This window comes from Podarcis raffonei, chromosome Z, assembly GCF_027172205.1.
Source record: "Podarcis raffonei isolate rPodRaf1 chromosome Z, rPodRaf1.pri, whole genome shotgun sequence".
NCBI classification, from domain to species: Eukaryota; Metazoa; Chordata; class Lepidosauria; order Squamata; family Lacertidae; genus Podarcis; species Podarcis raffonei.
Window position 1 is genome coordinate 33,096,634 of NC_070621.1, and position 10,890 is coordinate 33,107,523.

The window sequence follows — 10,890 nt, forward strand, 5'->3', positions numbered from 1 at the left end:
GAAGAGAAAGAAAGAGAGAGAGAGAGAGAGAGAGAGAGAGAGAGAGAGAGAGAGATGAAAGAGATGAGAGGGGTGGAAAGAGGAGAGAGAGTTAATAGGAGCAATTTGAGTACAATAATTCTAATACAACATGCCGCTTCATTGTTTAGCATTGTTTTTCCAATAGTCAATAAAAAAGCCATGCTTCTATTTAAATAAATTCTTAGTTATTTCCATCTCTTGCTCCTTTCTCGTGACCTAGTAAGTTTTGTGGGAGATGTTCAAACTCAGTTCGATTTTTCTCTGCTTTCTTTTTCTCCAAATGGGACAAAACTGCACAACTCCCAGATTGAACTCCACCACAGACTGCCACTGGAGGGAGCTCTAGACATTTGAATGAGACATTTGAAGCATGGAATATAAGCACAAGGCTGGTAGAAAGCTGAAGATGGATTAGATCAAAAGGATGCAGCTCTGGAGGACCTTTCCCAACCCCCCAACCCCCCCCCCACACCAACACACTTGTCTTCACTCAAAACAATGCTGACTTGCTGCATCCATCACATAAAAGTTAGTCTAATTGAATTCAGTGGGACTTCTGAGTCAGAAGGGATGGAATTCCACTGCAAAGCCAGTTCCAGGTTCTGGAATGTCCTGAGCCAAGTCACCCACCATGGGCTCCTCCTTCAGTCTACCTCAACCTTCTCCAGCTTGGTGACCTCCAAGTGTTTGTTGCTGGACTACAACTCCCATCAACCTCCCTGGCCATTGGCGATTCTGGCTGGGAGTCGTGCCAATTGGAGTCCAACAAGACCTGCAGCGCACCAGCTTGGGGAGAAACTGGTCTACAGTACCTGGTTGGCCTATCTGGTTGAAACCAGTGCAGTTTTGAAAGGTTCAGCCCACCATCTTGATTCAAAAAGGTGTCCAGTTGTATCCAAACAAATACAAATTCTGTGTTCAGCATCTTAAAGGTAAAGGGACCCCTGACCATCAGGTCCAGTTGTGGCCGACTCTGGGGTTGCGGCGCTTATCTCGCTTTACTGGCCAAGGGAGCTGGCGTACAGCTTCCGGGTCATGTGGCCAGCATGACTAAGCCGCTTCTGGCGAACCAGAGCAGCGCACGAAAATGCCGTTTACCTTCCCGCCGGAGCAGTACCTATTTATCTACTTGCACTTTGACGTGCTTTTGAACTGCTAGGTTGGCAGGAGCTGGGTCCAAGCAGTGGAAGCTCACCCCGTCGAGGGGATTTGAACCGCCAACCTTCTGATCGGCAAGTCCTAGGCTCTGTGGTTTAACCCATAGCACCACCCATGTCCCGTTCAGCAACTTAAGAGCTGTCCAATAAGGATTTGCTGAATTAACAATTTGAATTGGAATACAAAAAAGGGAGGTACGAGGAGGTCTGGGAAACAAGTTAATGGAAAAGAAGTAATCGAAATTTTGTGTGTTTTTAATTATTCTTATTTTTTGTATTTTTGTTATTTTTTCTTTTTTCTTTTTGATTTTTTTTCCTTATTGTATTAATATTGAAAACTTTAATAAATATCTTATAAAAAAAGAGAGAGCTGTCCAAATGCATGGAGACTTTTCTCTAAATATATAGCAGATTAGGGAGATAGAGCTTGATTTTATTATATCAGAACAAAAATGGAATGGCATATGGTGTGCAGTAAATAAATTATCATTAAACTTATCTGTTCATTAAGCACAATATAAATTATTGTTGTGGGGTTAATCAAACACCAGCTACACTAAATGACAGTTGCACAATTTAGAAGTTACAAATGCTAAGCTGATCTAGAAAAAATGTTATGATACCCACATTTTTGGCATTGAAATCTAGGGTGCTCTGTTCAGTGGGTTGCCACACATGCCAGCTGGCTGCTAATGAACTCTTCCCTCTCGTGGAGAAATACTTGCAGAACTCTCCTCTTTTTCAAAAACATATCCCAAACATTCCCTATTCAACAAACAAGCTTCCAGATACAGAAGCAGGGATTGAGCGAAAGAACTTCTGCATGCAAGGCGTTGATGGAACATGTCGTTCAGCAACATTCTTTGGAGCCAAAGGTTCCATACACCTGCTTTAATGTTATGAAGTTTGCTAGCCTTGCCTTTAGAACAGGGTGGGGAAGCTGTTGTACTCCAACTCCCATCAGCCCTACAACCAGCATGACCAATGGTCAGAGATGATGGAGATGGGACCCACCATCTGGAGAGCCACAGGTTCCACATCCCTGGACTGCAGCATTTTCATACAATTTGTCTTCCTGCTCTTCCCCCTCTATCACAATGAATTTTGAGAGATGAACTTCATAGAAGCCACCACCCTTTTACCATATGAACCTGTTGGGACCCAGAGATCATCATCCACAGTCCTTCTCTGCATGCTACCTCTGAGGTCCAGACAGCCTGACATAAACGAGTAGCAGCTTTATGCTATGTTCTCCCCAGGAAGGCCCAGCTAGTATCAATCTTGTCATCATTTTGGTGCCAAGCAAAGATGTTTTAGTTTTCCCAAGTATTTGATTAGCACCAATAAAATGATACTGTACTGTTAAATTTTATTTTAATGCTTATGTGATTTTATGATTGCAATTTTTTTCTTGGCGGTAAGTTGTTTTGGAACTTTGTTTTTTAGTGGGATGCGGTAAACTAAACTAAATGGTAGTAGCATTTGTACCCAGGAGCTAGTTAAGTCTGGTTCTTTTCTTTCTTAGGGTCTTAGCCAATTCCTGTAACACACCAGCCTCAACACAGTCCCAATGATGGTAAAGAAAGTTGGGATTGCTGGTCTAGGGCCATTTTTCTCACTTAGGCTCTGAGAGGATCCGGGTTTGAATCCTGGCCACACCCCGGTGAAAGAAAGATGCCAGTGTCCTGGGAAAGGAGCCCAGAGCCTAGATCATATGCATTGAATAAAGGTTACAGGTTGAAGCCTGGATACCTCCAGTTGAAAGGACAAGGCAGCCAGTGATGGGAAAGACCCTTCTCTGCTGGGCACCCTGGAGAGCCGCTACCCATCCGAGCAGAGCAAACAATACAGTGGTACCTCTGGATGTGAACAGGATCCGTTCTGGAGCCCCGTTTGCATCCTGAAGCGAACGCAACCCACATCTGCGCAGGTCGCGATTTACCGCTTCCGCACATGACATCATTTTTAGCGTCTGTGCATGCGCGAGCAGCAAAACCCGGAAGTAACGCGTTCTGTTACTTCCGGGTCGCTGTGGAGCACAACCCGAAAACGCTCAACCCGAAGCTACTTCAACCTGAGGTATGACTGTACCAGGCTTAATGGGCATGAGGTCTGGGCCACCATAAGGCAACTTCCTCTGTTCGCCAAGAGAGTCCCTATTCCATAGAAGGATTTCTTAATTCAGAGGTGTGGAACCTCAAGGGCCACATTCCCTTCTGGGCAACCTTCTGAGGGCCACCTAAGAGTGGTGGGTGTGGCCAGAGGCAAAATTGGGTGGAGCAATGAATGGAAACTTTCTTTGTACCATAGTTTCGACACAAACTCACACTCAGGCAAGCAACAGGCATTATCAGTGTCAGAATCACAGAACAGTAGACTTGGAAGTGGCTACAAGGGGCATCTTTCACTCAACATGGGGCTCGAACCCATGACATTAGGATTAAAGATGCTCTACTGACTGAGCTATCTAGCGTCAATGGGACATTCCAGCTGGCAGAAATAATGAGAGTGCAAAGCAGGGTCCATGAGGCCTGGTGTGTGGCAGACTTCTGAGGGCCAAGGAGAGAGGCTTGGAGGGCCATATCTTGCCCTGGGCCTGAGGTTTCTGTGGGATTTCCAGTCAAATTCACAAATCCACGATTGCTAGACAGGCACGTGAGTAGCCGACACTCACAGAGTCCCTGAATCAATATAGAAGAGACTGTATGAGGTCACTTCCTTAATGCTTTGGCGGGAATTTCTAACGAAGGAGACAATCCTTTGTACTTCCTGTCTGAGCTCTCTTGCTCTTCTTTCAAGCCAGCGATGTGAGCAGACGTACATGCTCAGAGCCCAAACTCCATTTTGGGAACTAGTTTTGTATTTTGTAACCAGGAGGCATTTTTACTTGACTATTACTTAGAAGTATTAACTGGCACCGTTGACTGTAAACCTTTCTATCCTTACAAAAAGATGTCATTTATTCTTAGAAAAGGGGACAAAGAGAGGAAAGGTCAGCAGATCACATATAAATAGGGATAAAAGGTGTGATCACCTAATTCCTAGCTTCTAGTAAGCTGCAAAAACGCCTAAGAGGGTTTACTCTGCTAAAAAGGGCTCCACAGCCTGATTATTCTCATATTTCTCGCACACAGGTGGGACAGGTTAAATTTTTATTTACAGATTTAATCCTCAATCCATCTGCATCAGTTCCCCGTTCCCAGTTGTCATGGCTCAGCCCACCAGTAGCCTCCCCACAAAAAGTAGGGCAAGGAAGGGGAAAAAACACCACCTGCAAGTTCAATATAATAATAATAAGGGTTTATTGTTTTCATATTTCTTTATTATAAAGCTATATTTACATAGAACAAATCTTTACACACACACACAGAAAACCCAGTTACCAACAAAGATCTGACACAATAAGATGTCCTCAGCTGGTATAAATTAGTGTTTTTGTACAAAGAAAGTCAACAGCCACCTGAAAAAGGTTATGCAGATGTGAGCTTCCAGGCCAGGCTCCTGCTCACCGCCAACACATGCCATTTCCTTACAGCAAGACCCCTTGGCCCAAACCGCCCTCCCAGTGCAAGACAGCAGGCACACCCACCTCACCCGATCCATGCACACACGCCTTAAATGCTTAATATGTGCCAAAGCCACAAGCAAAAGTGAATTAAAGAACCCCAAATGCCTCTGGTCAACCAAATCAGCCCATAAACACAACACTTGGCACTTACATAGGTGTTCAAAGTGTTTATGTAGATATTTGCCTCATTCATCCATACAACACCCCTATAAGGCAGGCCCATGTTAATAACCCTGGCTTGCAGATATGCATACCCCTGTTCTCTCAGCCTAAGGTCACCCAGTAAGTTTATGATTGAGGTTTAAAGTCTGAACCAATTCTTTTTGACTTATAGCTCGTGGCCACTTTGCTTAGCTGGCTCCCACTAGGTCACTACTTTTGACCTGCCTCTCTTATCCTCTGGCCAAATAAAGTGGTTGCTGTACCCACATAACCGGTTACAGCGGCTGCTGCCTTGAAAAGGTCAAGTTGCCAAGTGGGTTGGCCAGATATCCTGTGTCCCGGCTCCATGTGTTGGAGACCATGTCAAACAGTGGGGAGTACACATTGTAACAAACCTGCCCAAATTGGTCAAAACTTGCTTTTGGAAAAGGCCGAAGGACAGGTTTTGGCAGAGGTTTTCCAAATCAGTCCTTACTTACAGTTACAGGATGCATGTGTCAGAGTACGTCCAAATGCCGCACCAAGTGGTAGCAGATGGATTGGTGGGATGGCAACACTCCCCTGACCTCCCATCAAGGAAGTCCCATCTACTGCCTACAAGGAGGTAGAGGGGAGGTTGGTGTGGTGTAAACGCACCAGCAGGAGCACTGGATTGGCTCAGCTTATACATTGCATGGTGCCAACCACACCATTTGCCCCTTCTTCTTTTTTTAATATATTTTTTATTAACAAACCAATCAAATCACATTAATTCCAAATTACAAAGCCAATTTTTTTAATTTTTGTTGGGGGTACCCATGCTTCGAGCTCAGAACGGGATCCAAACATCTTTCTTGCTCACACCATTTGCCCCTTCACCTCCCAGTGAGCAGCAGTGACACAACTGACGGGAGGTCAGCTGAGCACCATCTGCTCCTGGTACCAAGAAAGGTCTAGGCTTGTAATCCGGCATAGAAAAGGGTTGTCATTCTCACCCTGGGCAGGGCTCTTATACCTAAGGACTGTAGGGCAGGCAGAAATTCAGTTGGTGCAGCTTTTCCCTAGGGCAGAACTGGATCTAGGGGGAAAGTTCTAGCGGCTGCATTGCTGCATTTCTGTGGATACGTCAAAAGCACAGGAGCCTTGCCAAAGGGAGAGTGGGGAGGTGGCTGTCCTATATTAAGAGGGCTCAGTGAGGGGTCAGATGCAAAATGGGGTGGCTGAGACACCTGCATGCACATTCTTCACCTGACAAAGTGCTTCTCACAGGCCAAAGGCCTTCTGGCTCCAGCTGTGTCCTCTGCTGCAGCAGGGGCCCAGCAGCTGACTTAGGAGGACAGGAGTGCTTTTGCTACAAGCCACACCTTGGCACATTCCTCCAAACATGAGGGACATGACACAAGGTGTAGGAATCCTTGCAGGCCCATTGTTACCCGTTTCTTCATCTCCCCCACTCCCATCCTGGGTAACCTCAGCATCTTCTTCAAGACACCATTCCCTATCCTGGTGCCATCCAGGACTACAACTCCCAGCAGCCTTCAGAAAGCACCAGGTTGCGGAAGGGTACTCTAAGCCTCAGCCTCTGGTGACAGTAGCTGAGTTAAGGCAAAGAGAAGGAGGGATAGAGAAGATGAGGTGCAAGCAGCTGAAACCAGCCTGAGTAGGAGATAACACTAAGAGATAACACAAGAGGACAACAGCAACGCTGCACTCGTACATCCTTCCACTCGGTGTTGTCTAGGCCGGTGGGGTCACGTTCTACCATGGGTGGAAGCCCCATGCAAGCGGATAGTTTATCAAGCAGAGCAGACGCATGAAGGCTGGCCTTTTCTGGGCGGGACTTGATCCTGCAAACAATGACAAAGGAACACTAAGTCAGAGAGCTGATACAAAGCCTTACTTGATTTTCTTACATTAATTGTGGGGTGGAGAAGCTTTGGCTATCCACAAGTTGCTAAACTACAACTACCACCATCCCTAGCAAGCCTGGCCAATGGCCAGGAATGATGGGAGCTGTAGTTCAGCAACACCTGAAGGGCCATAGGAGGTTCCCCACTCCTGCATTTCCAAGCCAGCTTCCTTCCAAAGCTGAGACAGGTTTTCGGGTCAAGGCACCCATGTCTAACAACCCCTTCTGCCTGTTATGAAGGGGAGGAGAGGATACGTTTAGTTTTGTTAGATATAAACAGCAAGACAATGTGGGCAGTCGACTTCTACTATGTACAGTCTCTAGACCAGTGTTTCCCAAACTTGGGCCTCCAGCTGTTTTTGGACTACAGCTCCCATCATCCCTAGCTAGTAAGACTAGGGATGATGGGAACTGTAGTCCAAAAACAGCTGGAGGCCCAAGTTTGGGAAGCGCTGGTCTAGATCAATTTTCCCCATCTGGTGTCCTCCAGATGCTGTGGGCTACACCTCCCATTGTCCTCTGACCACTGGCCATGCAGGCTTGACATGGTGGGAGCCGGAGTCCAGCAACATCGGGAGAACCCCACACTGGCTGCCTCTGGTCTAAAAATAAATTTGTACAAATACATCTCTGCAAAACTTCCCTTTTTATACTTAGCTTTCCTGATGGGTTTTACTGTTTATTTTCTAGTCGACGCTGTTTTATTTGTTTTGTGGTTGTTGTTTTTACAGGCTTGTTTCTTAATAGGGTGTTTATTGTTCGCCCATTGTGCGGGTTTTAGCTGGAAGTTGCTTTAACGTAAGAGGAGCCCATCTAGTCCGGCATCCTGTTCTCACAGTAGCCAGTCTGGTGCCCATGGGAAACCTGCAAACAGGAGCTGAGCACAAGAGCATTCTCTGCTACCCAAACAACTGGTCTTTCAGAAGCAATCCTGCCTCCAGCTGCTGAGGCAGGTCACAGCCATCATGGCTAGCAGCTTTTTTCCTCCACAAAGGATAGGCTTGGCTAGAGAGCAGCTTAAACATGTTGTTCAACAAAATAAAATCTGGGCATTTATTTAGAGTCCTCTTTTTGGACGACTGCTGGGCAAGCAGCCCACTACAACCCCCACCCCAATAACCTCAGCTGCCATCAGAATAAGGCCTACAGATGGATGAATACATTTCCTTTTATTCTTCCCCATCCCATGCCTTGAGAGAGACCAAAATAGAAAGCCATTCTATCATAAGCATTGTCAGAGGACCACAACACTCTGGATGCTGGCACTGTATTGTCCCTGATCTGGGAGGGGTGGAGCTGAAGCTCAGTGGCAGAACACCTGCTTGGCATACGGAAGGTCCCTGCACCTCCAGAAAGGGTTGGGGAAGACACTCTGCTTGAAATGCTGGAGAGCCACAGGCAGGCAGTGAAGACAATACTGATCTAGACAGTCTGACTTAATAAAAGGCAACTTTGGAAGTTCCTATACCTGCTCTAGAAAGGCATAGGCCCCTTGTGCGAAAGGCGGGGACGAGGGCGCCGGTACTTCCGCCAGCCATTCTGCCGATGCCCCACAGCACTCCGAACTCTCTTGGGGTGCACCAGGTTCAAGACATGTGCTTCCACAGGTTCGTTCCCATCAGATGTTTCTGACAGAGGTCCTGAGAAGGGGGGAGGGGAGGAAGCAGAAAGTTACTGAGTGAAAATGCACCCCAAAGTCTCCCAATTCCCACTCTCAAAATGTTGTATGCAAAAACAAGCCTTTGCCAACTCCAGAGGTTGTTGGATTCCAGTTACCATTTGCCCTAGCCACCATGGCTAGTGGTCAGGGATGATGGGACTTGTAGTCTAGCAACTTCTGGAGGGCCACAGGTTCACTGTCCTGGCTTTAAAGCAGGCTTTCTCAACCTGGTGCACTCAAGATGTTTTGGGGCTGCAACCCCCATCATCTCTGTACAGTGGCCAGGCTGACTGGGGCAACAACTAGATGACCACAAGTATACCACCCCTGCTTCAAATAATATAAAGGATTACATATTTCTCAGGTATATGTGATGGCACAGCACAGACGTGTCTCTTGGATAACTGTAGGAGCATGCAGTCACACACACCTCTCTCCTCATTGTTGGGCCACAAACCTAACATTACAGTGCTACCTCGGGTTAAGTACTTAATTCGTTCCAGAAGTCCGTACTTAACCTGAAACTGTTCTTAACCTGAAGCACCACTTTAGCTAATGGGGCCTCCTGCTGCTGCTGCTGCGCCGCTGGAGCACGATTTCTGTTCTCATCCTGAAGCAAAGTTCTTAACCTGAAGCACTATTTCTGGGTTAGCAGAGTCTGTAACCTGAAGCGTATGTAATCTGAAGCGTATATAACCCTGCAATGAATCAAAAGATATTTGTAACTGTAAAAAAATCTCTCCATATGCCATCCAACGAGATCAATTCAGAGCACAGCCTGGAATCTTTTAACCTACTTTTAAGACTGGAGATGGTATTCTCCTTTTCCGCCCTGAGTGTTGAAGGCAGTTTGTATGTGAGAGAGATACTGTTGTGTTTGGAGAGTATGCCCTCATCTTGCCATCACTTCTGATAAACAGATTTCCATAGTGTGTCAAAAAAACCTCTTGGAAAAATAGCAGCAGCAGTGAGACAAAATAAATGTGCAATTGCACCAAGAACAACACTCATTGCCGCTCCCAAGTCTCAAAACAGCCAACGACAACAAGGACCAGAATCTTGTTTTGTGAAGGAATAAGAGAAAAAGGTGAGAATATCAGGACACTGCATTGTGAACTATATAACGAATTACATGCACGTACGTGAAACAGATACACCCCGGGCACAAGTCAGTGCCTGGCAGAACAAGGTAAATTACAGGAGAACTTGGCAGGTGTTTCATAGTACTTCATCCCTTGCAACTGTACTTAATCAGGCAGATGCAAGACTTACATTCTCCAAGGAGAGTGGTACCTCAGGTTACATACGCTTCAGGTTACAGACTCTGCTAACCCAGAAATAGTGCTTCAGGTTAAGAACTTTGCTTCAGGATGAGAACAGAAATCGGGCTCCGGCGGCGCAGCGGCAGCAGGAGGCCCCATTAGCTAAAGTGGTGCTTCAGGTTAAGAACAGTTTCAGGTTAAGTATGGACCTCTGGAACGAATTAAGTACTTAACCACTGTACAAGGTTCCTTGCATATCCTTAATCCATACATAAAAGATGACAGGCACTTCTCCATCAAACATACCTAACTGAAAAGCATGGTATCATCTTTTTAAGGCAGGAGTGAGAAACCTGTTGCCTGTCCACACATGTTGTTGGACTTCAGCTCCTATCAACCCTGATGGTTGGCCCTGATGGTTGATGGCAGGTGGAGTCCAATAGCTTCAGACACAGATTCACCATCCCGGGTCTAACAGTAAATTGGCCAACGTATGCTTTGTCAGTTGAAAACAGCAAGTTCAACTAAAAACAAAGTCTTATAGAAACTTAATAAATATTATCATAGCATAAGCTCTATATAGCATATGCTATTCTAGCATACAGCATAAGAGGTCTGTAACGGCTGCTGATTTGTTATCAGGCTAAATTCAAAGTATTACTATTGGCACATAATGCCCACAACAGCTTGGGATCAATTTACTTGGAAGGATCACCTCAACCCATCTGTGCCTAGTTGATCACTTAGATCTGCAGAGCCGGCACTTTTACAAGCGTCAGTTAATCTCCATTCTGTACTTGCAAAAAATCAATCTCTTAAGTGTGGCAGCACCTACACTTTGGAACTCCCCGTCCATTGATATTTAAGAACAACAACACCATTTATATGCCAGCCATCTGACTGGGTTGCCCCAGCCACTTTGGGCAGCTCCCAACAAAATATAAAAGACACAGTAAAACATCAACCATTAAATGCTTCGCTGAATAGGACTGCCTTCAGAAGTCTTCTAAAAGTCAAACAGTTGTTTATCTGTTTGACATCTGATGGGAGGGCAGCCTTCACTGAATTGTTTTCAGTGCCTGCTAAAATCTTTTACTATTCCAGGCATGTAATTCTGACAGGTGATTTTTGTCGGTACAAACGTTTTAAAATTACTGCTTCTATTTTATATT

The 10,890-nt window shown here is 45.7% G+C and overlaps 1 long non-coding RNA gene across 1 annotated transcript; it reads right to left on the reverse strand.

Annotated features, from left to right (window-relative positions):
- Positions 1–4,465: 4,465 nt before the first annotated feature.
- On the reverse strand, positions 4,466–6,732 carry LOC128406285 (uncharacterized). Its single transcript, XR_008328453.1, has 2 exons — positions 5,767–6,732; positions 4,466–5,612 (listed from the first exon to the last, which is right to left on the reverse strand). It is a non-coding gene; the product is annotated as an uncharacterized LOC128406285 (long non-coding RNA).
- Between the last annotated feature and the right edge of the window lie 4,158 nt (positions 6,733–10,890).